This window comes from Cololabis saira, unplaced genomic scaffold (genome assembly GCF_033807715.1).
Source record: "Cololabis saira isolate AMF1-May2022 unplaced genomic scaffold, fColSai1.1 scf039, whole genome shotgun sequence".
NCBI lineage: Eukaryota > Metazoa > Chordata > Actinopteri > Beloniformes > Belonidae > Cololabis > Cololabis saira.
The window spans coordinates 290,001-312,500 of NW_026906203.1; the positions used below are offsets into that span (position 1 = coordinate 290,001).

A 22,500-nucleotide genomic window follows, 5' to 3' on the forward strand; every position below is an offset into this window, starting at 1 on the left:
TCAACGTGGTAACAGCGACAGCTCACGTCCTAAAGGGTTTTGCACATGGTTAAGGCACTTTAACTCCAACAAATAAAACCAACAAATCAATGACTTATATTCTATGACTTATCTTCAACTCCATATAAGAGGTATTTCAAGCTGCAGCTTCTGCTTACGGCCATACCAGCCTGGATGCGCCCGTTCTCGTCTGATCTCGGAAGCCAAGCAGGGTTGGGCCTGGTTAGTACTTGGATGTGAGACCGCCTGGAAATACCACTGGCTGTAAGCTTTTTCAACCAGCAGAGAACGCTCTCGCTTAATCTACCCACACATATTTCAACGTGGTAACAGCGACAGCTCACGTCCTGAAGTGTTTTGCACATGGTTAAGGCACTTTAACTCCAACAAATAAAACCAACAAATCAATGACTTATATTCTATGACTTATCTTCAACTCCATATCAGAGGCATTTCAAGCTGCAGCTGCAGCTTACGGCCATACCAGCCTGGATGCGCCCGATCTCGTCTGATCTCGGAAGCTAAGCAGGGTCGGGCCTGGTTAGTACTTGGATGGGAGACCGCCTGGGAATACCAGGTGCTGTAAGCTTTTTCAACCAGCAGAGAGCGCTCTCGCTTAATCTACCCACACATATTTCAACGTGGTAAGAGCGACAGCTCACGTCCTAAAGTGTTTTGCACATGGTTAAGGCACTTTAACTCCAACAAATTAAACCAACAAATTAATGACTTATATTCTATGACTTATCTTCAACTCCATATAAGAGGTATTTCAAGCTGCAGCTTCTGCTTACGGCCATACCAGCCTGGATGAGCCCGATCTCGTCTGATCTCGGAAGCTAAGCAGGGTCGGGCCTGGTTAGTACTTGGATGGGAGACCGCCTGGGAATACCAGGTGCTGTAAGCATTTTGAACCAGCAGAGAGCGCTCTCGCTTAATCTACCCACACATATTTCAACGTGGTAACAGCGACAGCTCACGTCCAAAAGTGTTTTTCACATGGTTAAGGCACTTTAACTCCAACAAATAAGCGCTTCTAAATTATTATCACCAACAAATCAATGACTTATATTATATGACTTATCTTCAACTCCATATAAGAGGTATTTCAAGCTGCAGCTTCAGCTTACGGCCATACCAGCCTGGATGCGCCCAATCTCGTCTGATCTCGGAAGCTAAGCAGGGTCGGGCCTGGTTAGTACTTGGATGGGAGACCGCCTGGGAATACCAGGTGCTGTAAGCATTTTCAACCAGCAGAGAGCGCTCTCGCTTAATCTACCCACACATATTTCAACGTGGTAACAGCGACAGCTCACGTCCTAAAGTGTTTTGCACATGGTTAAGGCACTTTAACTCCAACAAATAAAACCAACAAATCAATGACTTATATTCTATGACTTATCTTCAACTCCATATAAGAGGTATTTCAAGCTGCAGCTTCTGCTTACGGCCATACCAGCCTGGATGCGCCCGTTCTCGTCTGATCTCGGAAGCCAAGCAGGGTTGGGCCTGGTTAGTACTTGGATGTGAGACCGCCTGGAAATACCACTGGCTGTAAGCTTTTTCAACCAGCAGAGAACGCTCTCGCTTAATCTACCCACACATATTTCAACGTGGTAACAGCGACAGCTCACGTCCTGAAGTGTTTTGCACATGGTTAAGGCACTTTAACTCCAACAAATAAAACCAACAAATCAATGACTTATATTCTATGACTTATCTTCAACTCCATATAAGAAGTATTTCAAGCTGCAGCTTCAGCTTACGGCCATACCAGCCTGGATGCGCCCGATCTTGTCTGATCTCGGAAGCTAAGCAGGGTCGGGCCTGGTTAGTACTTGGATGGGAGACCGCCTGGGAATACCAGGTGCTGTAAGCTTTTTCAACCAGCAGAGAGCGCTCTCGCTTAATCTACCCACACATATTTCAACGTGGTAACAGCGACAGCTCACGTCCTAAAGTGTTTTGCACATGGTAAAGGCACTTTAACTCCAACAAATAAGTGCTTCTAAATTATTATCACCAACAAATCAATGACTTATATTATATGACTTATCTTCAACTCCATATAAGAGGTATTTCAAGCTGCAGCTTCAGCTTACGGCCATACCAGCCTGGATGCGCCCGATCTCGTCTGATCTCGGAAGCTAAGCAGGGTCGGGCCTGGTTAGTACTTGGATGGGAGACCGCCTGGGAATACCAGGTGCTGTAAGCTTTTTCAACCAGCAGAGAGCGCTCTCGCTTAATCTACCCACACATATTTCAACGTGTTAAGAGCGACAGCTCACGTCCTAAAGTGTTTTGCACATGGTTAAGGCACTTTAACTCCAACAAATAAAACCAACAAATCAATGACTTATATTCTATGACTTATCTTCAACTCCATATAAGAGGTATTTCAAGCAGCAGCTTCTGCTTACGGCCATACCAGCCTGGATGCGCCCGATCTCGTCTGATCTCGGAAGCTAAGCAGGGTCGGGCCTGGTTAGTACTTGGATGGGAGACAGCCTGGGAATACTAGGTGCTGTAAGCATTTTCAACCAGCAGAGAGCGCTCTCGCTTAATCTACCCACACATATTTCAACGTGGTAACAGTGACAGCTCACGTCCTGAAGTGTTTTGCACATGGTTAAGGCACTTTAACTCCAACAAATAAAACCAACAAATCAATGACTTATATTCTATGACTTATCTTCAACTCCATATAAGAGGTATTTCAAGCTGCAGCTTCTGCTTACGGCCATACCAGCCTGGATGCGCCCGATCTCGTCTGATCTCGTTAGCTAAGCAGGGTCGGGCCTGGTTAGTACTTGGATGGGAGACCGCCTGGGAATACCAGGTGCTGTAAGCTTTTTCAACCAGCAGAGAGCGCTCTCGCTTAATCTACCCACACATATTTCAACGTGGTAACAGCGACAGCTCACGTCCTAAAGTGTTTTGCACATGGTTAAGGCACTTTAACTCCAACAAATATGCGCTTCTAAATTATTATCACCAACAAATAAATGACTTTTTTGTATGACTTATCTTCAACTCCATATAAGAGGTATTTCAAGCTGCAGCTTCAGCTTACGGCCATACCAGCCTGGATGCGCCCGATCTCGTCTGATCTTGGAAGCTAAGCAGGGTCGGGCCTGGTTAGTACTTGGATGGGAGACCGCCTGGGAATACCAGGTGCTTTAAGCTTTTTCAACCAGCAGAGAGCGGTCTCGCTTAATCTACCCACACATATTTCAACGTGATAACAGCGACAGCTCACGTCCTAAAGTGTTTTGCACATGGTAAAGGCACTTTAACTCCAACAAATAAAACCAACAAATTAATGACTTATATTCTATGACTTATCTTCAACTCCATATAAGAGGTATTTCAAGCTGCAGCTTCTGCTTACGGCCATACCAGCCTGGATGAGCCCGATCTCGTCTGATCTCGGAAGCTAAGCAGGGTCGGGCCTGGTTAGTACTTGGATGGGAGACCGCCTGGGAATACCAGGTGCTGTAAGCATTTTCAACCAGCAGAGAGCGCTCTCGCTTAATCTACCCACACATATTTCAACGTGGTAAGAGCGACAGCTCACGTCCTAAAGTGTTTTGCACATGGTTAAGGCACCTTAACTCCAACAAATAAAACCAACAAATCAATGACTTATATTCTATGACTTATCTTCAACTCCATATCAGAGGTATTTCAAGCTGCAGCTTCTGCTTAAGGCCATACCAGCCTGGATGTGTCCGATCTCGTCTGATCTCGGAAGCTAAGCAGGGTGGGGCCTGGTTAGTACTTGGATGGGAGACCGCCTGGGAATACCAGGTGCTGTAAGCTTTTTCAACCAGCAGAGAGCGCTCTCGCTTAATCTACCCACACATATTTCAACGTGGTAACAGCGACAGCTCACGTCCTAAAGTGTTTTGCACATGGTAAAGGCACTTTAACTCCAACAAATAAGTGCTTCTAAATTATTATCACCAACAAATCAATGACTTATATTATATGACTTATCTTCAACTCCATATAAGAGGTATTTCAAGCTGCAGCTTCAGCTTACGGCCATACCAGCCTGGATGCGCCCGATCTCGTCTGATCTCGGAAGCTAAGCAGGGTCGGGCCTGGTTAGTACTTGGATGGGAGACCGCCTGGGAATACCAGGTGCTGTAAGCTTTTTCAACCAGCAGAGAGCGCTCTCGCTTAATCTACCCACACATATTTCAACGTGGTAAGAGCGACAGCTCACGTCCTAAAGTGTTTTGCACATGGTTAAGGCACTTTAACTCCAACAAATAAAACCAACAAATCAATGACTTATATTCTATGACTTATCTTCAACTCCATATAAGAGGTATTTCAAGCTGCAGCTTCTGCTTACGGCCATACCAGCCTGGATGCGCCCGATCTCGTCTGATATCGGAAGCTAAGCAGGGTCGGGCCTGGTTAGTACTTGGATGGTAGACCGTCTGGGAATACCAGGTGCTGTAAGCTTCTTCAACCAGCAGAGAGCGCTCTCGCTTAATCTACCCACACATATTTCAACGTGGTAACAGCGACAGCTCACGTCCTGAAGTGTTTTGCACATGGTTAAGGCACTTTAACTCCAACAAATAAAACCAACAAATCAATGACTTATAGTCTATGACTTATCTTCAACTCCATATAAGAGGTATTTCAAGCTGCAGCTTCAGCTTACGGCCATACCAGCCTGGATGCGCCCGATCTCGTCTGATCTTGGAAGCTAAGCAGGCTCGGGCCTGGTTAGTACTTGGATGGGAGACCGCCTGGGAATACCAGGTGCTGTAAGCTTTTTCAACCAGCAGAGAGCGCTCTCGCTTAATCTACCCACACATATTTCAACGTGGTAAGAGCGACAGCTCACGTCCTAAAGTGTTTTGCACATGGTTAAGGCACTTTAACTCCAACAAATAAAACCAACAAATCAATGACTTATATTCTATGACTTATCTTCAACTCCATATCAGAGGTATTTCAAGCTGCAGCTTCTGCTTACGGCCATACCAGCCTGGATGCGCCCGATCTCGTCTGATCTCTGAAGCTGAGCAGGGTCGGGCCTGGTTAGTACTTGGATGGTAGACCGCCTGGGAATACCAGGTGCTGTAAGCTTTTTCAACCAGCAGAGAGCGCTCTCGCTTAATCTGCCCACACATATTTCAATGTGGTAACAGCGACAGCTCACGTCCTAAAGTGTTTTGCACATGGTTAAGGCACTTTAACTCCAACAAATAAAACCAACAAATTAATGACTTATATTCTATGACTTATCTTCAACTCCATATAAGAGGTATTTCAAGCTGCAGCTTCTGCTTACGGCCATACCAGCCTGGATGAGCCCGATCTCGTCTGATCTCGGAAGCTAAGCAGGGTCGGGCCTGGTTAGTACTTGGATGGGAGACCGCCTGGGAATACCAGGTGCTGTAAGCATTTTCAACCAGCAGACAGCGCTCTCGCTTAATCTACCCACACATATTTCAACGTGGTAACAGCGACAGCTCACGTCCAAAAGTGTTTTTCACATGGTTAAGGCACTTTAACTCCAACAAATAAGCGCTTCTAAATTATTATCACCAACAAATCAATGACTTGTATTATATACTTATCTTCAACTCCATATAAGAAGTATTTCAAGCTGCAGCTTCAGCTTACGGCCATACCAGCCTGGATGTGCCCGATCTCGTCTGATCTCGGAAGCTAAGCAGGGTCGGGCCTGGTTAGTACTTGGATGGGAGACCGCCTGGGAATACCAGGTGCTGTAAGCTTTTTCAACCAGCAGAGAACGGTCTCGCTTAATCTACCCACACATATTTCAACGTGGTAAGAGCGACAGCTCGCGTCCTAAAGTGTTTTGCACATGGTTAAGGCACTTTAACTCCAACAAATAAAACCAACAAATCAATGACTTATATTCTATGACTTATCTTCAACTCCATATCAGAGGTATTTCAAGCTGCAGCTTCTGCTTACGGCCATACCAGCCTGGATGCGCCCGATCTCGTCTGATCTCGGAAGCTAAGCAGGGTCGGGCCTGGTTAGTACTTGGATGGGAGACCGCCTGGGAATACCAGGTGCTGTAGGCTTTTTCAACCAGCAGAGAACGGTCTCGCTTAATCTAGCCACACATATTTCAACGTGGTAACAGCGACAGCTCACGTCCAAAAGTGTTTTGCACATGGTTAAGGCACTTTAACTCCAACAAATAAAACCGACAAATCAATGACTTATATTCTATGACTTATCTTCAACTCCATATAAGAGGTATTTCAAGCTGCAGCTTCTGCTTACGGCCATACCAGCCTGGATGCGCCCGATCTCATCTGATCTCGGAAGCTAAGCAGGGTCGGGCCTGGTTAGTACTTGGATGGGAGACCGCCTGGGAATACCAGGTGCTGTAAGCTTTTTCAACCAGCAGAGAGCGCTCTCGCTTAATCTACCCACACAAATTTCAACGTGGTAACAGCGACAGCTCATGTCCTAAAGTGTTTTGCACATGGTTAAGGCACTTTAACTCCAACAAATAAAACCAACAAATCAATGACTTATATTCTATGACTTATCTTCAACTCCATATAAGAGGTATTTCAAGCTGCAGCTTCTGATTACGGCCATACCAGCCTGGATGCGCCCGATCTCGTCTGATCTCGGAAGCTAAGCAGGGTCGGGCCTGGTTAGTACTTGGATGGGAGACCGCCTGGGAATACCAGGTGCTGTAAGCTTTTTCAACCAGCAGAGAGCGCTCTCGCTTAATCTACCCACACAAATTTCAACGTGGTAACAGCGACAGCTCATGTCCTAAAGTGTTTTGCACATGGTTAAGGCACTTTAACTCCAACAAATAAAACCAACAAATCAATGACTTATATTCTATGACTTATCTTCAACTCCATATAAGAGGTATTTCAAGCTGCAGCTTCTGCTTACGGCCATACCAGCCTGGATGCGCCCGATCTCGTCTGATCTCGGAAGCTAAGCAGGGTCGGACCTTGTTAGTACTTGGATGGGAGACCGCCTGGGAATACCAGGTGCTGTAAGCTTTTTCAACCAGCAGAGAGCGCTCTCGCTTAATCTACCCACACATATTTCAACATGGTAACAGCGACAGCTCACGTCCTAAAGTGTTTTGCACATGGTTAAGGCACTTTAACTCCAACAAATAAGTGCTTCTAAATTATTATCACCAACAAATCAATGACTTATATTATATGACTTATCTTCAACTCCATATAAGAGGTATTTCAAGCTGCAGCTTCAGCTTCAGCTTACGGCCATACCAGCCTGGATGCGCCCGATCTCGTCTGATCTCGGAAGCTAAGCAGGGTCCGGCCTGGTTAGTACTTGGATGGGAGACCGCCTGGGAATACCAGGTGCTGTCAGCTTTTTCAACCAGCAGAGAGCGCTCTCGCTTAATCTACCCACACATATTTCAACGTGGTAACAGCGACAGCTCACGTCCTAAAGTGTTTTGCACATGGTTAAGGCACTTTAACTCCAACAAATAAGCGCTTCTAAATTATTATCACCAACAAATCAATGACTTGTATTATATACTTATCTTCAACTCCATATAAGAAGTATTTCAAGCTGCAGCTTCAGCTTACGGCCATACCAGCCTGGATGTCCCCGATCTCGTCTGATCTCGGAAGCTAAGCAGGGTCGGGCCTGGTTAGTACTTGGATGGGAGACCGCCTGGGAATACCAGGTGCTGTAAGCTTTTTCAACCAGCAGAGAGCGCTCTCGCTTAATCTACCCACACATATTTCAACGTGGTAACAGCGACAGCTCACGTCCTAAAGTGTTTTGCACATGGTTAAGGCACTTTAACTCCAACAAATAAAACCAACAAATCAATGACTTATATTCTATGACTTATCTTCAACTCCATATCAGAGGTATTTCAAGCTGCAGCTTCTGCTTACGGCCATACCAGCCTGGATGCGCCCAATCTCGTCTGATCTCGGAAGCTAAGCAGGGTCAGGCCTGGTTAGTACTTGGATGGGAGACCGCCTGGGAATACCAGGTGCTGTAAGCTTTTTCAACCAGCAGAGAACGGTCTCGCTTAATCTAGCCACACATATTTCAACGTGGTAACAGCGACAGCTCACGTCCTAAAGTGTTTTGCACATGGTTAAGGCACTTTAACTCCAACAAATAAAACCAACAAATCAATGACTTATATTCTATGACTTATCTTCAACTCCATATAAGAGGTATTTCAAGCTGCAGCTTCTGCTTACGGCCATACCAGCCTGGATGCGCCCGATCTCGTCTGATCTCGGAAGCTAAGCAGGGTCGGGCCTTGTTAGTACTTGGATGGGAGACCGCCTGGGAATACCAGGTGCTGTAAGCTTTTTCAACCAGCAGAGAGCGCTCACGCTTAATCTACCCACACATATTTCAACGTGGTAACAGCGACAGCTCACGTCCTAAAGTGTTTTGCACATGGTTAAGGCACTTTAACTCCAACAAATAAAACCAACAAATCAATGACTTATATTCTATGACTTATCTTCAACTCCATATAAGAGGTATTTCAAGCTGCAGCTTCTGCTTACGGCCATACCAGCCTGGATGCGCCTGATCTCGTCTGATCTCGGAAGCTAAGCAGGGTCGGGCCTGGTTAGTACTTGGATGGGAGACCGCCTGGGAATACCAGGTGCTGTAAGCTTTTTCAACCAGCAGAGAGCGCTCTCGCTTAATCTACCCACACATATTTCAACGTGGTAACAGCGACAGCTCATGTCCTAAAGTGTTTTGCACATGGTTAAGGCACTTTAACTCCAACAAATAAAACCAACAAATCAATGACTTATATTCTATGACTTATCTTCAACTCCATATAAGAGGTATTTCAAGCTGCAGCTTCTGCTTACGGCCATACCAGCCTGGATGCGCCCGATCTCATCTGATCTCGGAAGCTAAGCAGGGTCGGGCCTTGTTAGTACTTGGATGGGAGACCGCCTTGGAATACCAGGTGCTGTAAGCTTTTTCAACCAGCAGAGAGCGCTCACGCTTAATCTACCCACACATATTTCAACGTGGTAACAGCGACAGCTCACGTCCTAAAGTGTTTTGCACATGGTTAAGGCACTTTAACTCCAACAAAAAAAACCAACAAATCAATGACTTATATTCTATGACTTATCTTCAACTCCATATAAGAGGTATTTCAAGCAGCAGCTTCTGCTTACGGCCATACCAGCCTGGATGCGCCCAATCTAGTCTGATCTCGGAAGCTAAGCAGGGTCGGGCCTGGTTAGTACTTGGATGAGAGACCGCCTGGGAATACCAGGTGCTGTAAGCTTTTTCAACCAGCAGAGAGCGCTCTCGCTTAATCTACCCACACATATTTCAACGTGGTAAGAGCGACAGCTCACGTCCTAAAGTGTTTTGCACATGGTTAAGGCACTTTAACTCCAACAAATAAAACCAACAAATCAATGACTTATATTCTATGACTTATCTTCAACTCCATGTAAGAGGTATTTCAAGCTGCAGCTTCTGCTTACGGCCATACCAGCCTGGATGCGCCCAATCTCGTCTGATCTGGGAAGCTAAGCAGGGTCGGGCCTGGTTAGTACTTGGATGGGAGACCGCCTGGGAATACCAGGTGCTGTAAGCTTTTTCAACCAGCAGAGAGCGCTCACGCTTAATCTACCCACACATATTTCAACGTGGTAACAGCGACAGCTCACGTCCTAAAGTGTTTTGCACATGGTTAAGGCACTTTAACTCCAACAAATAAGCGCTTCTAAATTATTATCACCAACAAATCAATGACTTGTATTATATACTTATCTTCAACTCCATATAAGAAGTATTTCAAGCTGCAGCTTCTGCTTACGGCCATACCAGCCTGGATGTGCCTGTTCTCGTCTGATCTCGGAAGCTAAGCAGGGTCGGGCCTGGTTAGTTCTTGGATGGGAGACTGCCTGGGAATACCAGGTGCTGTAAGCTTTTTCAACCAGCAGAGAACGCTCTTGCTTAATCTAGCCACACATATTTCAACGTGGTAACAGCGACAGCTCACGTCCTAAAGTGTTTTGCACATGGTTAAGGCACTTTAACTCCAACAAATAAAACCAACAGATCAATGACTTATATTCTATGACTTATCTTCAACTCCATATAAGAGGTATTTCAAGCTGCAGCTTCTGCTTACGGCCATACCAGCCTGGATGCGCCCGGTCTCGTCTGATCTCGGAAGCTAAGCAGGGTCGGGCCTGGTTAGTACTTGGATGGGAGACCGTCTGGGAATACCAGGTGCTGTAAGCTTTTTCAACCAGCAGAGAACGCTCTCGCTTAATCTACCCACACATATTTCAACGTGGTAACAGCGACAGCTCACGTCCTAAAGTGTTTTGCACATGGTTAAGGCACTTTAACTCCAACAAATAAAACCAACAAATCAATGACTTATATTCTATGACTTATCTTCAACTCCATACAAGAGGTATTTCAAGCTGCAGCTTCTGCTTACTGCCATACCAGCCTGGATGCGACCGATCTCGTCTGATCTCGGAAGCTAAGCAGGGTGGGGCCTGGTTAGTACTTGGATGGGAGACCGCCTGGGAATACCAGGTGCTGTAAGCTTTTTCAACCTGCAGAGAACGCTCTCGCTTAATCTAACCACATATATTTCAACGTGGTAACAGCGAAAGCTCACGTCCTAAAGTGTTTTGCACATGGTTAAGGCACTTTAACTCCAACAAATAAGCGCTTCTAAATTATTATCACCAACAAATCAATGACTTATATTATATGACTTATCTTCAACTCCATATAAGAGGTATTTCAAGCTGCAGCTTCTGCTAACGGCCATACCAGCCTGGATGCGCCCGATCTCGTCTGATCTCGGAAGCTAAGCAGGGTCGGGCCTGGTTAGTACTTGGATGGGAGACAGCCTGGGAATACCAGGTGCTGTAAGCTTTTTCAACCTGCAGAGAGCGCTCTCGCTTAATCTACCCACACATATTTCAACGTGGTAACAGCGACAGCTCACGTCCTAAAGTGTTTTGCACATGGTTAAGGCACTTTAACTCCAACAAATAAAACCAACAAATCAATTACTTATATTCTATGACTTATCTTCAACTCCATATAAGAGGTATTTCAAGCTGCAGCTTCTGCTTACGGCCATACCAGCCTGGATGCGCCCGATCTCGTCTGATCTCGGAAGCTAAGCAGGGTCGGGCCTGGTTAGTACTTGGATGGGAGACCGCCTGGGAATACCAGGTGCTTTAAGCTTTTTCAACCAGCAGAGAGCGCTCTCGCTTAATCTACCCACACATATTTCAACGTGGTAAGAGCGACAGCTCACGTCCAAAAGTGTTTTGCACATGGTTAAGGCACTTTAACTCCAACAAATAAAACCAACAAATCAATTACTTATATTCTATGATTTATCTTCAACTCCATATAAGAGGTATTTCAAGTTGCAGCTTCTGCTTACGGCCATACCAGCCTGGATGCGCCCGATCTCGTCTGATCTCGGAAGCTAAGCAGGGTCGGGCCTGGTTAGTACTTGGATGGGAGACCGCCTGGGAATACCAGGTGCTGTAAGCATTTTCAACCAGCAGAGAGCGCTCTCGCTTAATCTACCCACACATATTTCAACGTGGTAACAGTGACAGCTCACGTCCAAAAGTGTTTTTCACATGGTTAAGGCACTTTAACTCCAACAAATAAGCGCTTCTAAATTATTATCACCAACAAATCAATGACTTGTATTATATGACTTATCTTCAACTCCATATAAGAACTATTTCAAGCTGCAGCTTCAGCTTATGGCCATACCAGCCTGGATGCGCCCGATCTTGTCTGATCTCGGAAGCTAAGCAGGGTCGGGCCTGGTTTGTACTTTGATGGGAGACCGCCTGGGAATACCAGGTGCTGTAATCTTTTTCAACCAGCAAAGAGCGCTCTCGCTTAATCTACCCACACATATGTCAACGTGGTAAGAGCGACAGCTCACGTCCAAAAGTGTTTTGCACATGGTTAAGGCACTTTAACTCCAACAAATAAAACCAACAAATCAATGACTTATATTCTATGACTTATCTTCAACTACATATAAGAGGTATTTCAAGCTGCAGCTTCTGCTTACGGCCATACCAGCCTGGATGCGCCAGATCTCGTCTGATCTCGGAAGCTAAGCAGGGTCGGGCCTGGTTAGTACTTGGATGGGAGACCGCCTGGGAATACCAGGTGCTGTAAGCTTTTTCAACCAGCAGAGAGCGCTCTCGCTTAATCTACCCACACATATTTCAACGTGGTAACAGCGACAGCTCACGTCCAAAAGTGTTTTTCACATGGTTAAGGCACTTTAACTCCAACAAATAAGCGCTTCTAAATTATTATCACCAACAAATCAATGACTTATATTATATGACTTATCTTCAACTCCATATAAGAGGTATTTCAAGCAGCAGCTTCTGCTTACGGCCATACCAGCCTGGATGCGCCCGATCTTGTCTGATCTCGGAAGCTAAGCAGGGTCGGGCCTGGTTAGTACTTGGATGGGAGACCGCCTGGGAATACCAGGTGCTGTAACCTTTTTCAACCTGCAGAGAACGCTCTCGCTTAATCTACCCACATATATTTCAACGTGGTAACAGCGACAGCTCACGTCCTAAAGTGTTTTGCACATGGTTAAGGCACTTTATCTCCAACAAATAAGCGCTTCTAAATTATTATCACCAACAAATCAATGACTAATATTATATGACTTATCTTCAACTCCATATAAGAGGTATTTCAAGCTGCAGCTTCTGCTTACGGCCATACCAGCCTGGATGCGCCCGATCTCGTCTGATCTCGGAAGCTAAGCAGGGTCGGGCCTGGTTAGTACTTGGATGGGAGACCGCCTGGGAATACCAGGTGCTGTAAGCTTTTTCAACCAGCAGAGAGCGCTCTCGCTTAATCTACCCACACATATTTCAACGTGGTAACAGCGACAGCTCACGTCCTAAAGTGTTTTGCACATGGTTAAGGCACTTTAACTCCAACAAATAAGCGCTTCTAAATTATTATCACCAACAAATCAATGACTTATATTATATGACTTATCTTCAACTCCATATAAGAGGTATTTCAAGCTGCAGCTTCAGCTTACGGCCATACCAGCCTGGATGCGCCCGATCTCGTCTGATCTCGGAAGCTAAGCAGGGTCGGGCCTGGTTAGTACTTGGATGGGAGACCGCCTGGGAATGGCTCATGACCCCCCCAAGTCCCTATGGTCAACCTGGGGTGTGGGTGATCCTGGTGATCCTGGGGATGGAGGTGTCCAAGCGGTGGAGCTTTGAAGCAGAAGGTCGTGGGTTCGATCCCAGGCTGTGGCAAAGATGAAGAAGCGCTTCAGCGGTCTTTCAGACGTGTGTGGTGTCTTTGCAAATTATTTATTAATGATAATTGATGTATTAATGAATGGAGAATAAAACTCATGGTAAATACAACATCTGGGGGTTAAGTCTCTTCAGTATTGCTGAATTCAAATCTGCTGAAATGCTTCAATATAGAGAAATAAGTATATCAACTCCACTGGCAATGCATTACTGCTAAACAGGGAAAAAAAAAGTAAATTAATCACCATGAAACTTCTGTAGATTACCTGAGACAACGAAAAAAAAAATCATATCACAATTTTCAAATTCACATCCAAATTAAGTGTGACGATATTATGTGCGAATTTGCATCCAATACCTAAAAAAACAACTTATTGTTCATAAGGAACAAGCCAGAGAGGGTTCATGTAGATATGTGATACTTTAATATTATATCCTGTTCACCCAATTACTACAATGCCTATGTTTTTAGGCCTATGTTATTGTAGTAATTAGGAGGCTTAAAACTATTTTTTTTTAGCCTGGTACATACTGTAGTAGATTTGGATACAGCCACTTTAAATACCCCCAAAATGTTAAATAAGCCCATTTCTGACATTCTACCTAGTCTATTGTTGGAAAGTGAAAGGTTGCAGCAGCATTTTATACAAAAACTGTATGCAGCCAATAAGTGTACAAAGAATTTTAATGATGGCAATAACAGGTTGAATAGAGTTGTGTCTTTCTGCTCACAATCTAAAAAAAAAAAAAAAGACACATTATTCTCAAGTAATCATGCAAGAAAATATATTTTATTAAAATAACAACAATCATAAATATCATAAACTTTATTTATAGAGCAAGAATGCAGCCCAAACTGCTTAAACAAAGCAATATCAGATGCAACAAAACAACAGTTAAAAACAACCCGTCCGCCCGTCCGTCCAAGTCGATCCGCCCCATGTCCCCCCACGGAGCCCCGCCACCGCCGGGCAGGCCGACCTCCGACGTCGGCTGCCGCTCTGGCGGCGGTGTATTCCTCCGGAACGCACGGTGTTTCTCAAACCCTTTACATCCACGCTGCGGAGCTCGCGGTTGAACCCCCAGCTCCAGCGGACCCACACCCACCCAGAAAACGGTGCGTCGAGGCGGGGTGGGGTCCGGCCGCTCCCGAGGTTCCCCGCACGGGGGCTGCCGAGACGTCGGCACGCCCAGCGGGGTCTGCCCAGCGCGTCGGCCGACATTTGATGCAAATAATAACTAGGATCACCACTGATTTAGTGAAAGGTGACCAAAATCTGCAGTTGAATTAAACATATGACAGTGAACGTCATAAACACATTGATTTCCACATGTTATGATAGCATAATATTTATGTATATGAAGCGACCGGTAACCATGGCAACATAAACGCGTTCACTGCCATCAACGCCAAACTCCATAAGCGGAACGGAGACAACTAAACAGACAACGGTACAAAATACTATACTGCTTATGGAAAACTCAGGTTGCCACAATTATTTACATCTCACAGCGTTTGCCGAGACTTCGGCGTAGTTTACACAACACATAAATACGCCAGAATCGGATTATGAGCCTGCCAAGTCGTCAATGTGTTGCGTGCAGGGCTTAATTTGAGGGGGAGCAAGCCGGAGCGCGCTCCGGTAAACCTGTAAATAAATATACTTTTTGCGCACCGCTGCGCGCTCATAACGGCATAACGGCATAATGGTAAAAGTTACACAAGTAGTACATATATGTGGCTTAAAAAGCACAGTTGGGCTGCTTAATGTGTCTCACACAGCGCATCTGTGTGTGAGTGTGCTGTTTTATGTTTCTTCGTTCCATGCGTAAAAGCCAAAAGCGCACTGGAGATGGGCAATCTCCAGCTGTGTGTGTGTGTGTGTGTGTGTGTGTGTGTGTGTGTGTGTGTGTGTGTTTGTGTGTGTGTGTGTGTGTGTGTGTGTGTGTGTGTGTGTGTGTGTGTGTGTGTGTGTTGCGCTTTTTTTTTCTCTCGCACCGGAGCCACTCATCCTCTGCGCTCCGGGACCTCCCACTTTACAAATTAAGCACTGGTTGCGTGAATGCAGCGAGGAGATGATGCTTGGACGTAAAATTGAATCCTGTGTATAAGTGTCACGCCACTTACTAAAAAGGACAGTTGGGCTGCTTAATGTGTCTCACACAGCGCATCTGTGTGTGTGTGCTCATTTAAATGAGCAGCCAGAAACAATTGTTTCTTCGTTCCATGCGTAAAAGCCAAAAGCGCACTGGAGATGGGCAATCTCCAGCTGTGTGTGTGTGTGTGTGTGTGTGTGTGTGTGTGTGTGTGTGTGTGTGTGTGTGTGTGTGTGTGTGTGTGTGTGTGTGTGTGTGTGTGTGTGTGTGTGTGTGTGTGTGTGTGTTGCGCTTCTTTTTTTTTCTCTCGCACCGGAGCCACTGCGCTCCGGGACCTCCCACTTTACAAATTAAGCACTGGTTGCGTGAATGCAGCGAGGAGATGATGCTTGGACGTAAAATTTAATCCTGTGTATAAGTGTCACGCCACTTACTATTCGGCTTATAAACGGTAGCGTTTCAACACAGATTAATCAATATTTCACTCAAACTGTCCCCTGAGGTGTCAGACTGTCATGGCCGCCGTACAGACGTGTCTCGCTCAATGATGATTGGCGATCACTGCTGCTCAACAGCGCTCAATGATTGGCGGGTTGAGCGCTCTCTCTGCTGAACAGAGCTCAACCATTGGTCGGCATAGGGACTTGGCTGGGAGATCGCCTGGGAATATCAGGTGCTGTAAGCTTTTTCAACCAGCAGAGAGCGCTCTCGCTTAATCTACCCACACATATTTCAACGTGGTAACAGCGACAGCTCACGTCCTAAAGTGTTTTGCACATGGTTAAGGCACTTTAACTCCAACAAATAAAACCAACAAATCAAGGACTTATATTCTATGACTTATCTTCAACTCCATATAAGAGGTATTTCAAGCAGCAGATTCTGCTTACGGCCGTACCAGCCTGGATGCGCCTGATCTCGTCTGATCTCGGAAGCTAAGCAGGGTCGGGCCTGGTTAGTACTTGGATGGGAGACCGCCTGGGAATACCAGGTGCTGTAACCTTTTTCAACCTGCAGAGAACGCTCTCGCTTAATCTACCCACATATATTTCAACGTGGTAACAGCGACAGCTCACGTCCTAAAGTGTTTTGCACATGGTTAAGGCACTTTAACTCCAACAAATAAGCGCTTCTAAATTATTATCACCAACAAATCAATGACTTATATTATATGACTTATCTTCAACTCCATATAAGAGGTATTTCAAGCAGCAGCTTCTGCTTACGGCCATACCAGCCTGGATGCGCCCGATCTTGTCTGATCTCGGAAGCTAAGCAGGGTCGGGCCTGGTTAGTACTTGGATGGGAGACCGCCTGGGAATACCAGGTGCTGTAAGCATTTTCAACCAGCAGAGAGCGCTCTCGCTTAATCTACCCACACATATTTCAACGTGGTAACAGCGACAGCTCACGTCCTAAAGTGTTTTGCACATGGTTAAGGCACTTTAACTCCAACAAATAAAACCAACAAATCAATGACTTATATTCTATGACTTATCTTCAACTCCATATAAGAGGTATTTCAAGCTGCAGCTTCTGCTTACGGCCATACCAGCCTGGATGCCCCCGATCACGTCTGATCTCGGAAGCTAAGCAGGGTCGGGCCTGGTTAGTACTTGGATGGGAGACCACCTGGGAATACCAGGTGCTGTAACCTTTTTCAACCTGCAGAGAACGCTCTCGCTTAATCTACCCACATATATTTCAACGTGGTAACAGCGACAGCTCACGTCCTAAAGTGTTTTGCACATGGTTAAGGCACTTTATCTCCAACAAATAAGCGCTTCTAAATTATTATCACCAACAAATCAATGACTAATATTATATGACTTATCTTCAACTCCATATAAGAGGTATTTCAAGCTGCAGCTTCTGCTTACGGCCATACCAGCCTGGATGCGCCCGATCTCGTCTGATCTCGGAAGCTAAGCAGGGTCGGGCCTGGTTAGTACTTGGATGGGAGACCGCCTGGGAATACCAGGTGCTGTAAGCTTTTTCAACCAGCAGAGAGCGCTCTCGCTTAATCTACCCACACATATTTCAACGTGGTAACAGCGACAGCTCACGTCCTAAAGTGTTTTGCACATGGTTAAGGCACTTTAACTCCAACAAATAAGCGCTTCTAAATTATTATCACCAACAAATCAATGACTTATATTATATGACTTATCTTCAACTCCATATAAGAGGTATTTCAAGCTGCAGCTTCAGCTTACGGCCATACCAGCCTGGATGCGCCCGATCTCGTCTGATCTCGGAAGCTAAGCAGGGTCGGGCCTGGTTAGTACTTGGATGGGAGACCGCCTGGGAATATCAGGTGCTGTAAGCTTTTTCAACCAGCAGAGAGCGCTCTCGCTTAATCTACCCACACATATTTCAACGTGGTAACAGCGACAGCTCACGTCCTAAAGTGTTTTGCACATGGTTAAGGCACTTTAACTCCAACAAATAAAACCAACAAATCAAGGACTTATATTCTATGACTTATCTTCAACTCCATATAAGAGGTATTTCAAGCAGCAGATTCTGCTTACGGCCGTACCAGCCTGGATGCGCCTGATCTCGTCTGATCTCGGAAGCTAAGCAGGGTCGGGCCTGGTTAGTACTTGGATGGGAGACCGCCTGGGAATACCAGGTGCTGTAAGCTTTTTCAACCAGCAGAGAGCGCTCTCGCTTAATCTACCCACACATATTTCAACGTGGTAACAGCGACAGCTCACGTCCTAAAGTGTTTTGCACATGGTTAAGGCACTTTAACTCCAACAAATAAAACCAACAAATCAATTACTTATATTCTATGACTTATCTTCAACTCCATATAAGAGGTATTTCAAGCTGCAGCTTCTGCTTACGGCCATACCAGCCTGGATGCGCCCGATCTCGTCTGATCTCGGAAGCTAAGCAGGGTCGGGCCTGGTTAGTACTTGGATGGGAGACCGCCTGGGAATACCAGGTGCTTTAAGCTTTTTCAACCAGCAGAGAGCGCTCTCGCTTAATCTACCCACACATATTTCAACGTGGTAAGAGCGACAGCTCACGTCCAAAAGTGTTTTGCACATGGTTAAGGCACTTTAACTCCAACAAATAAAACCAACAAATCAATTACTTATATTCTATGACTTATCTTCAACTCCATATAAGAGGTATTTCAAGCTGCAGCTTCTGCTTACGGCCATACCAGCCTGGATGCGCCCGATCTCGTCTGATCTCGGAAGCTAAGCAGGGTCGGGCCTGGTTAGTACTTGGATGGGAGACCGCCTGGGAATACCAGGTGCTGTAAGCATTTTCAACCAGCAGAGAGCGCTCTCGCTTAATCTACCCACACATATTTCAACGTGGTAACAGTGACAGCTCACGTCCAAAAGTGTTTTTCACATGGTTAAGGCACTTTAACTCCAACAAATAAGCACTTCTAAACTATTATCACCAACAAATCAATGACTTGTATTATATGACTTATCTTCAACTCCATATAAGAAGTATTTCAAGCTGCAGCTTCAGCTTATGGCCATACCAGCCTGGATGCGCCCGATCATGTCTGATCTCGGAAGCTAAGCAGGGTCGGGCCTGGTTTGTACTTGGATGGGAGACCGCCTGGGAATACCAGGTGCTGTAAGGATTTTCAACCAGCAGAGAGCGCTCTCGCTTAATCTACCCACACATATTTCAACGTGGTAAGAGCGACAGCTCACGTCCAAAAGTGTTTTGCACATGGTTAAGGCACTTTAACTCCAACAAATAAAACCAACAAATCAATTACTTATATTCTATGACTTATCTTCAACTCCATATAAGAGGTATTTCAAGCTGCAGCTTCTGCTTACGGCCATACCAGCCTGGATGCGCCCGATCTCGTCTGATCTCGGAAGCTAAGCAGGGTCGGGCCTGGTTAGTACTTGGATGGGAGACCGCCTGGGAATACCAGGTGCTGTAAGCATTTTCAACCAGCAGAGAGCGCTCTCGCTTAATCTACCCACACATATTTCAACGTGGTAACAGTGACAGCTCACGTCCAAAAGTGTTTTTCACATGGTTAAGGCACTTTAACTCCAACAAATAAGCACTTCTAAACTATTATCACCAACAAATCAATGACTTGTATTATATGACTTATCTTCAACTCCATATAAGAAGTATTTCAAGCTGCAGCTTCAGCTTATGGCCATACCAGCCTGGATGCGCCCGATCATGTCTGATCTCGGAAGCTAAGCAGGGTCGGGCCTGGTTTGTACTTGGATGGGAGACCGCCTGGGAATACCAGGTGCTGTAAGGATTTTCAACCAGCAGAGAGCGCTCTCGCTTAATCTACCCACACATATTTCAACGTGGTAAGAGCGACAGCTCACGTCCAAAAGTGTTTTGCACATGGTTAAGGCACTTTAACTCCAACAAATAAAACCAACAAATCAATGACTTATATTCTATGACTTATCTTCAACTACATATAAGAGGTATTTCAAGCTGCAGCTTCTGCTTACGGCCATACCAGCCTGGATGCGCCAGATCTCGTCTGATCTCGGAAGCTAAGCAGGGTCGGGCCTGGTTAGTACTTGGATGGGAGACCACCTGGGAATACCAGGTGCTGTAAGCTTTTTCAACCAGCAGAGAGCGCTCTCGCTTAATCTACCCACACATATTTCAACGTGGTAACAGCGACAGCTCACGTCCAAAAGTGTTTTTCACATGGTTAAGGCACTTTAACTCCAACAAATAAGCGCTTCTAAATTATTATCACCAACAAATCAATGACTTATATTATATGACTTATCTTCAACTCCATATAAGAGGTATTTCAAGCAGCAGCTTCTGCTTATGGCCATACCAGCCTGGATGCGCCCGATCTTGTCTGATCTCGGAAGCTAAGCAGGGTCGGGCCTGGTTAGTACTTGGATGGGAGACCGCCTGGGAATATCAGGTGCTGTAAGCTTTTTCAACCAGCAGAGAGCGCTCTCGCTTAATCTACCCACACATATTTCAACGTGGTAACAGCGACAGCTCACGTCCTAAAGTGTTTTGCACATGGTTAAGGCACTTTAACTCCAACAAATAAAACCAACAAATCAAGGACTTATATTCTATGACTTATCTTCAACTCCATATAAGAGGTATTTCAAGCAGCAGATTCTGCTTACGGCCGTACCAGCCTGGATGCGCCTGATCTCGTCTGATCTCGGAAGCTAAGCAGGGTCGGGCCTGGTTAGTACTTGGATGGGAGACCGCCTGGGAATACCAGGTGCTGTAAGCTTTTTCAACCAGCAGAGAGCGCTCTCGCTTAATCTACCCACACATATTTCAACGTGGTAACAGCGACAGCTCACGTCCTAAAGTGTTTTGCACATGGTTAAGGCACTTTAATTCCAACAAATAAAACCAACAAATCAATGACTTATATTCTATGACTTATCTTCAACTCCATATAAGAGGTATTTCAAGCTGCAGCTTCTGCTTATGGCCATACCAGCCTGGATGCGCCCGATCTCGTCTGATCTCGGAAGCTAAGCAGGGTCGGGCCTGGTTAGTACTTGGATGGGAGACCGCCTGGGAATACCAGGTGCTGTAAGCATGTTCAACCAGCAGAGAGCACTCTCGCTTAATCTACCCACACATATTTCAACGTGGTAACAGCGACAGCTCACGTCCAAAAGTGTTTTTCACATGGTTAAGGCACTTTAACTCCAACAAATTAACGCTTCTAAATTATTATCACCAACAAATCAATGACTTATATTATATGACTTATCTTCAACTCCATATAAGAGGTATTTCAAGCAGCAGCTTCTGCTTACGGCCATACCAGCCTGGATGCGCCCGATCTCGTCTGATCTCGGAAGCTAAGCAGGGTCGGGCCTGGTTAGTACTTGGATGGGAGACCGCCTGGGAATACCAGGTGCTGTAAGCTTTTTCAACCAGCAGAGAGCACTCTCGCTTAATCTACCCACACATATTTCAACGTGGTAACAGCGACAGCTCACGTCCTAAAGTGTTTTTCACATGGTTAAGGCACTTTAACTCCAACAAATATGCGCTTCTAAATTATTATCACAAACAAATCAATGACTTATATTATATGACTTATCTTCAACTCCATATAAGAGGTATTTCAAGCTGCAGCTTCAGCTTACGGCCATACCAGCCTGGATGCTCCCGATCTCGTCTGATCTCGGAAGCTAAGCAGGGTCGGGCCTGGTTAGGACTTGGATGGGAGACCGCCTGGGAATACCAGGTGCTGTAAGCTTTTTCAACCAGCAGAGAGCGCTCTCGCTTAATCTACCCACACATATTTCAACGTGGTAACAGCGACAGCTCACGTCCTAAAGTGTTTTGCACATGGTTAAGGCACATTAACTCCAACAAATAAGCGCTTCTAAATTATTATCACCAACAAATCAATGACTTATATTATATGACTTATCTTCAACTCCATATAAGAGGTATTTCAAGCTGCAGCTTCAGCTTACGGCCATACCAGCCTGGATGCGCCCGATCTCGTCTGATCTCGGAAGCTAAGCAGGATCGGGCCTGGTTAGTACTTGGATGGGAGACCGCCTGGGAATATCAGGTGCTGTAAGCTTTTTCAACCAGCAGAGAGCGCTCTCGCTTAATCTACCCACACATATTTCAACGTGGTAACAGCGACAGCTCACGTCCTAAAGTGTTTTGCACATGGTTAAGGCACTTTAACTCCAACAAATAAAACCAACAAATCAATGACTTATATTCTATGACTTATCTTCAACTCCATATAAGAGGTATTTCAAGCAGCAGATTCTGCTCACGGCCATACCAGCCTGGATGCGCCCGATCTCATCTGATCTCGGAAGCTAAGCAGGGTCGGGCCTGGTTAGTACTTGGATGGGAGACCGCCTGGGAATACCAGGTGCTGTAAGCATTTTCAACCAGCAGAGAGCGCTCTCGCTTAATCTACCCACACATATTTCAACGTGGTAACAGCGACAGCTCACGTCCTAAAGTGTTTTGCACATGGTTAAGGCACTTTAACTCCAACAAATAAAACCAACAAATTAATGACTTATATTCTATGACTTATCTTCAACTCCAT

The 22,500-nt window shown here is 45.5% G+C and overlaps 56 non-coding genes and 4 pseudogenes across 56 annotated transcripts; all 60 read left to right on the forward strand.

Moving 5' to 3' along the window:
• The first annotated feature begins 152 nt into the window (after window positions 1–152).
• LOC133430774 (5S ribosomal RNA) lies at window positions 153–271 on the forward strand (annotated as a pseudogene).
• Window positions 272–470: 199 nt separating this feature from the next.
• Window positions 471–589, forward strand: LOC133430826 (5S ribosomal RNA). Its single transcript, XR_009775235.1, has one exon. It is a non-coding gene; the product is annotated as a 5S ribosomal RNA (ribosomal RNA).
• A 199-nt stretch (window positions 590–788) lies between these two features.
• LOC133431174 (5S ribosomal RNA) lies at window positions 789–907 on the forward strand. Its single transcript, XR_009775568.1, has one exon. It is a non-coding gene; the product is annotated as a 5S ribosomal RNA (ribosomal RNA).
• A 217-nt stretch (window positions 908–1,124) lies between these two features.
• On the forward strand, window positions 1,125–1,243 carry LOC133431262 (5S ribosomal RNA). The gene has a single exon (XR_009775650.1). It is a non-coding gene; the product is annotated as a 5S ribosomal RNA (ribosomal RNA).
• Window positions 1,244–1,442: 199 nt separating this feature from the next.
• Window positions 1,443–1,561, forward strand: LOC133430775 (5S ribosomal RNA; annotated as a pseudogene).
• Window positions 1,562–1,760: 199 nt separating this feature from the next.
• LOC133431087 (5S ribosomal RNA) lies at window positions 1,761–1,879 on the forward strand. The gene has a single exon (XR_009775484.1). It is a non-coding gene; the product is annotated as a 5S ribosomal RNA (ribosomal RNA).
• A 217-nt stretch (window positions 1,880–2,096) lies between these two features.
• LOC133430827 (5S ribosomal RNA) lies at window positions 2,097–2,215 on the forward strand. The gene has a single exon (XR_009775236.1). It is a non-coding gene; the product is annotated as a 5S ribosomal RNA (ribosomal RNA).
• Window positions 2,216–2,414: 199 nt separating this feature from the next.
• On the forward strand, window positions 2,415–2,533 carry LOC133430662 (5S ribosomal RNA). The gene has a single exon (XR_009775117.1). It is a non-coding gene; the product is annotated as a 5S ribosomal RNA (ribosomal RNA).
• Window positions 2,534–2,732: 199 nt separating this feature from the next.
• Window positions 2,733–2,851, forward strand: LOC133430491 (5S ribosomal RNA). Its single transcript, XR_009774955.1, has one exon. It is a non-coding gene; the product is annotated as a 5S ribosomal RNA (ribosomal RNA).
• Window positions 2,852–3,067: 216 nt separating this feature from the next.
• LOC133430595 (5S ribosomal RNA) lies at window positions 3,068–3,186 on the forward strand. Its single transcript, XR_009775053.1, has one exon. It is a non-coding gene; the product is annotated as a 5S ribosomal RNA (ribosomal RNA).
• Window positions 3,187–3,385: 199 nt separating this feature from the next.
• Window positions 3,386–3,504, forward strand: LOC133431175 (5S ribosomal RNA). Its single transcript, XR_009775569.1, has one exon. It is a non-coding gene; the product is annotated as a 5S ribosomal RNA (ribosomal RNA).
• Window positions 3,505–3,703: 199 nt separating this feature from the next.
• Window positions 3,704–3,822, forward strand: LOC133430694 (5S ribosomal RNA). Its single transcript, XR_009775147.1, has one exon. It is a non-coding gene; the product is annotated as a 5S ribosomal RNA (ribosomal RNA).
• Window positions 3,823–4,039: 217 nt separating this feature from the next.
• On the forward strand, window positions 4,040–4,158 carry LOC133430828 (5S ribosomal RNA). Its single transcript, XR_009775237.1, has one exon. It is a non-coding gene; the product is annotated as a 5S ribosomal RNA (ribosomal RNA).
• Window positions 4,159–4,357: 199 nt separating this feature from the next.
• LOC133430581 (5S ribosomal RNA) lies at window positions 4,358–4,476 on the forward strand. Its single transcript, XR_009775040.1, has one exon. It is a non-coding gene; the product is annotated as a 5S ribosomal RNA (ribosomal RNA).
• Window positions 4,477–4,675: 199 nt separating this feature from the next.
• Window positions 4,676–4,794, forward strand: LOC133430517 (5S ribosomal RNA). The gene has a single exon (XR_009774980.1). It is a non-coding gene; the product is annotated as a 5S ribosomal RNA (ribosomal RNA).
• A 199-nt stretch (window positions 4,795–4,993) lies between these two features.
• Window positions 4,994–5,112, forward strand: LOC133430705 (5S ribosomal RNA). The gene has a single exon (XR_009775157.1). It is a non-coding gene; the product is annotated as a 5S ribosomal RNA (ribosomal RNA).
• A 199-nt stretch (window positions 5,113–5,311) lies between these two features.
• On the forward strand, window positions 5,312–5,430 carry LOC133431176 (5S ribosomal RNA). Its single transcript, XR_009775570.1, has one exon. It is a non-coding gene; the product is annotated as a 5S ribosomal RNA (ribosomal RNA).
• Window positions 5,431–5,646: 216 nt separating this feature from the next.
• Window positions 5,647–5,765, forward strand: LOC133430965 (5S ribosomal RNA). The gene has a single exon (XR_009775367.1). It is a non-coding gene; the product is annotated as a 5S ribosomal RNA (ribosomal RNA).
• Window positions 5,766–5,964: 199 nt separating this feature from the next.
• On the forward strand, window positions 5,965–6,083 carry LOC133430930 (5S ribosomal RNA). Its single transcript, XR_009775334.1, has one exon. It is a non-coding gene; the product is annotated as a 5S ribosomal RNA (ribosomal RNA).
• Window positions 6,084–6,282: 199 nt separating this feature from the next.
• On the forward strand, window positions 6,283–6,401 carry LOC133430961 (5S ribosomal RNA). The gene has a single exon (XR_009775363.1). It is a non-coding gene; the product is annotated as a 5S ribosomal RNA (ribosomal RNA).
• Window positions 6,402–6,600: 199 nt separating this feature from the next.
• Window positions 6,601–6,719, forward strand: LOC133431015 (5S ribosomal RNA). Its single transcript, XR_009775416.1, has one exon. It is a non-coding gene; the product is annotated as a 5S ribosomal RNA (ribosomal RNA).
• Window positions 6,720–6,918: 199 nt separating this feature from the next.
• LOC133430565 (5S ribosomal RNA) lies at window positions 6,919–7,037 on the forward strand. Its single transcript, XR_009775026.1, has one exon. It is a non-coding gene; the product is annotated as a 5S ribosomal RNA (ribosomal RNA).
• Window positions 7,038–7,260: 223 nt separating this feature from the next.
• Window positions 7,261–7,379, forward strand: LOC133430639 (5S ribosomal RNA). Its single transcript, XR_009775095.1, has one exon. It is a non-coding gene; the product is annotated as a 5S ribosomal RNA (ribosomal RNA).
• A 216-nt stretch (window positions 7,380–7,595) lies between these two features.
• Window positions 7,596–7,714, forward strand: LOC133431031 (5S ribosomal RNA). The gene has a single exon (XR_009775431.1). It is a non-coding gene; the product is annotated as a 5S ribosomal RNA (ribosomal RNA).
• Window positions 7,715–7,913: 199 nt separating this feature from the next.
• On the forward strand, window positions 7,914–8,032 carry LOC133430640 (5S ribosomal RNA). Its single transcript, XR_009775096.1, has one exon. It is a non-coding gene; the product is annotated as a 5S ribosomal RNA (ribosomal RNA).
• Window positions 8,033–8,231: 199 nt separating this feature from the next.
• On the forward strand, window positions 8,232–8,350 carry LOC133431234 (5S ribosomal RNA). Its single transcript, XR_009775624.1, has one exon. It is a non-coding gene; the product is annotated as a 5S ribosomal RNA (ribosomal RNA).
• A 199-nt stretch (window positions 8,351–8,549) lies between these two features.
• On the forward strand, window positions 8,550–8,668 carry LOC133430987 (5S ribosomal RNA). The gene has a single exon (XR_009775388.1). It is a non-coding gene; the product is annotated as a 5S ribosomal RNA (ribosomal RNA).
• A 199-nt stretch (window positions 8,669–8,867) lies between these two features.
• On the forward strand, window positions 8,868–8,986 carry LOC133430521 (5S ribosomal RNA). The gene has a single exon (XR_009774984.1). It is a non-coding gene; the product is annotated as a 5S ribosomal RNA (ribosomal RNA).
• A 199-nt stretch (window positions 8,987–9,185) lies between these two features.
• Window positions 9,186–9,304, forward strand: LOC133430731 (5S ribosomal RNA). The gene has a single exon (XR_009775182.1). It is a non-coding gene; the product is annotated as a 5S ribosomal RNA (ribosomal RNA).
• Window positions 9,305–9,503: 199 nt separating this feature from the next.
• Window positions 9,504–9,622, forward strand: LOC133430492 (5S ribosomal RNA). The gene has a single exon (XR_009774956.1). It is a non-coding gene; the product is annotated as a 5S ribosomal RNA (ribosomal RNA).
• A 216-nt stretch (window positions 9,623–9,838) lies between these two features.
• On the forward strand, window positions 9,839–9,957 carry LOC133430748 (5S ribosomal RNA; annotated as a pseudogene).
• Window positions 9,958–10,156: 199 nt separating this feature from the next.
• Window positions 10,157–10,275, forward strand: LOC133431070 (5S ribosomal RNA). Its single transcript, XR_009775468.1, has one exon. It is a non-coding gene; the product is annotated as a 5S ribosomal RNA (ribosomal RNA).
• Window positions 10,276–10,474: 199 nt separating this feature from the next.
• On the forward strand, window positions 10,475–10,593 carry LOC133430577 (5S ribosomal RNA). The gene has a single exon (XR_009775036.1). It is a non-coding gene; the product is annotated as a 5S ribosomal RNA (ribosomal RNA).
• A 217-nt stretch (window positions 10,594–10,810) lies between these two features.
• LOC133430619 (5S ribosomal RNA) lies at window positions 10,811–10,929 on the forward strand. Its single transcript, XR_009775076.1, has one exon. It is a non-coding gene; the product is annotated as a 5S ribosomal RNA (ribosomal RNA).
• Window positions 10,930–11,128: 199 nt separating this feature from the next.
• LOC133431196 (5S ribosomal RNA) lies at window positions 11,129–11,247 on the forward strand. The gene has a single exon (XR_009775589.1). It is a non-coding gene; the product is annotated as a 5S ribosomal RNA (ribosomal RNA).
• Window positions 11,248–11,446: 199 nt separating this feature from the next.
• Window positions 11,447–11,565, forward strand: LOC133430889 (5S ribosomal RNA). Its single transcript, XR_009775295.1, has one exon. It is a non-coding gene; the product is annotated as a 5S ribosomal RNA (ribosomal RNA).
• Window positions 11,566–11,782: 217 nt separating this feature from the next.
• Window positions 11,783–11,901, forward strand: LOC133430683 (5S ribosomal RNA). The gene has a single exon (XR_009775137.1). It is a non-coding gene; the product is annotated as a 5S ribosomal RNA (ribosomal RNA).
• Window positions 11,902–12,100: 199 nt separating this feature from the next.
• On the forward strand, window positions 12,101–12,219 carry LOC133431114 (5S ribosomal RNA). Its single transcript, XR_009775511.1, has one exon. It is a non-coding gene; the product is annotated as a 5S ribosomal RNA (ribosomal RNA).
• A 217-nt stretch (window positions 12,220–12,436) lies between these two features.
• On the forward strand, window positions 12,437–12,555 carry LOC133430578 (5S ribosomal RNA). Its single transcript, XR_009775037.1, has one exon. It is a non-coding gene; the product is annotated as a 5S ribosomal RNA (ribosomal RNA).
• A 217-nt stretch (window positions 12,556–12,772) lies between these two features.
• On the forward strand, window positions 12,773–12,891 carry LOC133430829 (5S ribosomal RNA). The gene has a single exon (XR_009775238.1). It is a non-coding gene; the product is annotated as a 5S ribosomal RNA (ribosomal RNA).
• Window positions 12,892–13,108: 217 nt separating this feature from the next.
• LOC133430776 (5S ribosomal RNA) lies at window positions 13,109–13,231 on the forward strand (annotated as a pseudogene).
• Window positions 13,232–16,324: 3,093 nt separating this feature from the next.
• On the forward strand, window positions 16,325–16,443 carry LOC133430642 (5S ribosomal RNA). Its single transcript, XR_009775098.1, has one exon. It is a non-coding gene; the product is annotated as a 5S ribosomal RNA (ribosomal RNA).
• A 217-nt stretch (window positions 16,444–16,660) lies between these two features.
• Window positions 16,661–16,779, forward strand: LOC133431156 (5S ribosomal RNA). The gene has a single exon (XR_009775551.1). It is a non-coding gene; the product is annotated as a 5S ribosomal RNA (ribosomal RNA).
• A 199-nt stretch (window positions 16,780–16,978) lies between these two features.
• LOC133430471 (5S ribosomal RNA) lies at window positions 16,979–17,097 on the forward strand. Its single transcript, XR_009774935.1, has one exon. It is a non-coding gene; the product is annotated as a 5S ribosomal RNA (ribosomal RNA).
• Window positions 17,098–17,314: 217 nt separating this feature from the next.
• LOC133430830 (5S ribosomal RNA) lies at window positions 17,315–17,433 on the forward strand. Its single transcript, XR_009775239.1, has one exon. It is a non-coding gene; the product is annotated as a 5S ribosomal RNA (ribosomal RNA).
• A 217-nt stretch (window positions 17,434–17,650) lies between these two features.
• Window positions 17,651–17,769, forward strand: LOC133430936 (5S ribosomal RNA). The gene has a single exon (XR_009775340.1). It is a non-coding gene; the product is annotated as a 5S ribosomal RNA (ribosomal RNA).
• Window positions 17,770–17,968: 199 nt separating this feature from the next.
• On the forward strand, window positions 17,969–18,087 carry LOC133431207 (5S ribosomal RNA). The gene has a single exon (XR_009775599.1). It is a non-coding gene; the product is annotated as a 5S ribosomal RNA (ribosomal RNA).
• Window positions 18,088–18,286: 199 nt separating this feature from the next.
• On the forward strand, window positions 18,287–18,405 carry LOC133431197 (5S ribosomal RNA). The gene has a single exon (XR_009775590.1). It is a non-coding gene; the product is annotated as a 5S ribosomal RNA (ribosomal RNA).
• A 199-nt stretch (window positions 18,406–18,604) lies between these two features.
• LOC133430890 (5S ribosomal RNA) lies at window positions 18,605–18,723 on the forward strand. Its single transcript, XR_009775296.1, has one exon. It is a non-coding gene; the product is annotated as a 5S ribosomal RNA (ribosomal RNA).
• Window positions 18,724–18,940: 217 nt separating this feature from the next.
• LOC133430717 (5S ribosomal RNA) lies at window positions 18,941–19,059 on the forward strand. The gene has a single exon (XR_009775169.1). It is a non-coding gene; the product is annotated as a 5S ribosomal RNA (ribosomal RNA).
• A 199-nt stretch (window positions 19,060–19,258) lies between these two features.
• On the forward strand, window positions 19,259–19,377 carry LOC133430892 (5S ribosomal RNA). The gene has a single exon (XR_009775298.1). It is a non-coding gene; the product is annotated as a 5S ribosomal RNA (ribosomal RNA).
• A 217-nt stretch (window positions 19,378–19,594) lies between these two features.
• On the forward strand, window positions 19,595–19,713 carry LOC133430718 (5S ribosomal RNA). Its single transcript, XR_009775170.1, has one exon. It is a non-coding gene; the product is annotated as a 5S ribosomal RNA (ribosomal RNA).
• Window positions 19,714–19,912: 199 nt separating this feature from the next.
• Window positions 19,913–20,031, forward strand: LOC133431088 (5S ribosomal RNA). The gene has a single exon (XR_009775485.1). It is a non-coding gene; the product is annotated as a 5S ribosomal RNA (ribosomal RNA).
• A 217-nt stretch (window positions 20,032–20,248) lies between these two features.
• Window positions 20,249–20,367, forward strand: LOC133430522 (5S ribosomal RNA). The gene has a single exon (XR_009774985.1). It is a non-coding gene; the product is annotated as a 5S ribosomal RNA (ribosomal RNA).
• A 199-nt stretch (window positions 20,368–20,566) lies between these two features.
• On the forward strand, window positions 20,567–20,685 carry LOC133431208 (5S ribosomal RNA). The gene has a single exon (XR_009775600.1). It is a non-coding gene; the product is annotated as a 5S ribosomal RNA (ribosomal RNA).
• Window positions 20,686–20,884: 199 nt separating this feature from the next.
• On the forward strand, window positions 20,885–21,003 carry LOC133430979 (5S ribosomal RNA). The gene has a single exon (XR_009775381.1). It is a non-coding gene; the product is annotated as a 5S ribosomal RNA (ribosomal RNA).
• A 217-nt stretch (window positions 21,004–21,220) lies between these two features.
• Window positions 21,221–21,339, forward strand: LOC133430831 (5S ribosomal RNA). The gene has a single exon (XR_009775240.1). It is a non-coding gene; the product is annotated as a 5S ribosomal RNA (ribosomal RNA).
• A 217-nt stretch (window positions 21,340–21,556) lies between these two features.
• LOC133430512 (5S ribosomal RNA) lies at window positions 21,557–21,675 on the forward strand. The gene has a single exon (XR_009774975.1). It is a non-coding gene; the product is annotated as a 5S ribosomal RNA (ribosomal RNA).
• A 217-nt stretch (window positions 21,676–21,892) lies between these two features.
• LOC133430924 (5S ribosomal RNA) lies at window positions 21,893–22,011 on the forward strand. The gene has a single exon (XR_009775329.1). It is a non-coding gene; the product is annotated as a 5S ribosomal RNA (ribosomal RNA).
• Window positions 22,012–22,210: 199 nt separating this feature from the next.
• LOC133431026 (5S ribosomal RNA) lies at window positions 22,211–22,329 on the forward strand. The gene has a single exon (XR_009775426.1). It is a non-coding gene; the product is annotated as a 5S ribosomal RNA (ribosomal RNA).
• Window positions 22,330–22,500: the final 171 nt, after the last annotated feature.